The sequence below is a fragment of the Mandrillus leucophaeus genome, unplaced genomic scaffold (assembly GCF_000951045.1).
Source record: "Mandrillus leucophaeus isolate KB7577 unplaced genomic scaffold, Mleu.le_1.0 Scaffold388, whole genome shotgun sequence".
NCBI lineage: Eukaryota > Metazoa > Chordata > Mammalia > Primates > Cercopithecidae > Mandrillus > Mandrillus leucophaeus.
Genome location: NW_012104120.1, coordinates 3,131,507 through 3,134,520, shown reverse-complemented (window position 1 = coordinate 3,134,520; position 3,014 = coordinate 3,131,507). Strand labels below are relative to the sequence as shown.

Genomic DNA, 3,014 nt, shown 5'->3' with positions numbered 1-3,014 from the left:
CACTGGAAGTAATTATCCTGCTGGGATTTCTAAGTCACTGTGTTTATCATTGCCTAAAGATTTTTCAGAAAAGAATAGGATTAATAAGTGTCAGAGCCAGCTTTCTTAATTTTTATTATAATGCAAAAGGAAAAGAAACCAGGTGGCATTTGCATTCATATTTGTAGACTCACTGGAATTTGGGGTTCAAGAATGAAGCTAAATCTGGCAGATCAGGACTGAGTGACCTGCTCAATATTGTAATTACCTGCGAGTTTATCATATGATGGAAAAATGCTCCTGAGATAATTTTTTTGTTTGTTCGTTTAACCTAATTTTATTCATGCTTGCCTTGGGATGGGGAATAGATCATTCAGTAAAAACATACAGTGAAAACAATATGTCTTATCATGTGCAACTTTTAAACTACAATAATGATGTACCTTAATTACTTTCATGCACACAAGTCTAACATTCTTTTTTTTTTTTTTTAATAAACACAATTAAAACTTCTAGGAGCATTTTATAATAAAGTAATTCCTAATTAATTTTTCTTTGTAGATAGATCAAGCACCTCCAAAATACAAATTCCTATACACAGTGAGCATGTTACTTAAAATGAACACTTAAATTAAGTATGTGGACAGTCTTAAGATAAGCTTACATTATAGATTCAGCTAGGAAGGCAACAGACCATAGTGCCAAATGGAAAAAGTGTATTTGCAAATAAATTTTAAAAACTAAGTTAATTTTTATAATTAAATACAGAAAATATACTGATTTACTAAAATAAGTAAGATGCGATGTATTAACACTTCACTATAAAGAATGCACACCAGAACATTTATAAACAGTGAATGAGTCTTATTAAGAATAGTTTACTACAATAAACCCTGGCTAAATAGAAGTGCATATTGTGAAGCACTATGGTGGTATATGTTTTGCCACATACTCTTGTTACCTTGAGGTAGATAACAAATGCGTACCAAATTTGGCATTCATTTTCAGTTGCTGCTGGTATTATGTGTTTTAAGAAATGTGTACACTATGAAAATCTTGAAAATACTCATGAATGAAAAATGTCTTAAAAAAATAGCTATTTTCATGCAATTATGTACAGTCTCACTGTGTAAATTTCAAGGCAAGGTTTGTTTCCTGTAAAACAGATCACTGTTCTATGAGAGAATGTTCTTTACTTGTCTTAGTGCATTTCTTCTCTCCTCCTGCGTTGCATTATTTTGCTCTAGTCTTTATTTTTGTGTGCAAATGACATGCCAGTTAAAATAAAAACTATCTCACATGTAGAAAAAGAAAGTCTGGATTTTAAAAACTGAGAACTAATAAAATCCTTACTAAATGACACCATCAAATTCAAATAAAAAATGACTTAAACATAGTAATAAAAAAAGACAAAACACATTTCATGAAGACTACAAAGATAAATGTCTGCTGAGTGTTTTAGTCCAGATGTTTCAGAATGCTGCTGTATGTTTTATGAGGAATTTGAGGGGAAGATTTCATAGCAGAAGGTGTTAATGTGGCCTGTATTGACTTAAGTGGTGACCTAACTGGACTGCGAAACTATGGGATGTCTATGGACTCCAGCTGCTTGTTAAAGAGGAACTTCGCACTGTTGTTCAGAAATCCTTCCTCATTTCCTCTCTCCCCAAGCTCTCCATTCTCTACTGGCTCAGTTTCTAGCATTTCAGTATCTTCCTTCCTGCTAAAGAACTTGTCCAAGTAACGAGTGTAAGTGTTTTCCTTCTCAACTTGTTCATCCTTCCTTACCTCACACAACTGATTGATGAGATAATAGTCCTCCCCACCACTCACAAACTGGCTGTCCCAAGAAGGCTGGTACAAGGTTTCTAATTGAGCCAGATTTGCCATTCCTTTTTCCTGTTTTTCTTGGCTTACTGACTTTGATATCAAACTTTTCAATTCTAGTTGGGACACTGAGCTATTCAAGTCATTTAATTTATCAACAACATCAGTAGGCTCATGTTGGGAACTAAGTTGAATAGTTCCTGCAATAAAGGAATCAAAATCAAATCCCCGATTCTTTTCTCTGTCTTTTCCAGCCACTTGCTGTGATGCTTCCTCTAGTGCTATCTGGGCTTTAACCAATCCATTCCTTTCACGTTTTGATTTGCCTTATCAGATTTTTCTTTGCTTGTTCTTTCCAATTGGAAAGATCTATAATAAGGTTGGGTTCCCAGTAATGGTTCACTCTGTGTCTCCAAACTAAGTTATCTAAATATGATGATGACCTCGTTTTGTAGTTACAAGTATGGCTACACTCCAGATCACAATATTTGTTTTCATGATCATCTGGGTACTGCCAACAAGGCTCAGTAGAGTAATTGGTACAAAAGCAGGATCCTCCAGATACTTTTCCTGATCTCCATCCAAATATTTTCAGGGGTCAACCTGTACTTCTTCATCAGTGGCATCAGACAGAGCTCTTGGATCAAGCTGAACTTCATCAATGTCAAAGTTGTTATGTATAGGCCAATCATTGCCAATCATATTGCCTTTTCCTTTAGAATTATTGAACTTGTGTAAACAAGGAAGAAAACTGGCATCAAAAGGAAAGATCTTTCAAAAAGAGAGAAGAAAAATAATTATGCTTTCACAGCATGATAGTTTCTTGATGTTCATTGCATATGCCAAACAGACCTGTTGAGTTCCCCTTAGATTTGAAGCTCAAAAAGTTCTACTCATATTGAGAATTAAAAAGATTGTAGTACTCATAGTTCAAGAAAGGGGCAGCAACTCTGCAGATATTTAAATAAAACACTCAAGAAACTCAAACGGAACGAGATGATACACTATGCACTCAGATTACTGTGCTAAACGATTTAACAAATGTGTGAATAAATCTGCACACAACAGGCTTCTGTGAACATTCTCCTCACAGTGCATATACATTCAGTGTTGGACTGATCCTGAGCAGCATCGTTCTAAGGTGCTGGTAAGCACTATATCTGTTTTGCTTCTTTTCTTCCTTTGTTGCTGTATATTTCTTTTTCTTT

General features: G+C 34.8%; 1 pseudogene; it reads right to left on the bottom strand.

Annotated features, from left to right (window-relative positions):
- Window positions 1-679: 679 nt before the first annotated feature.
- Window positions 680-2,508, bottom strand: LOC105547394 (annotated as a pseudogene).
- Between the last annotated feature and the right edge of the window lie 506 nt (window positions 2,509-3,014).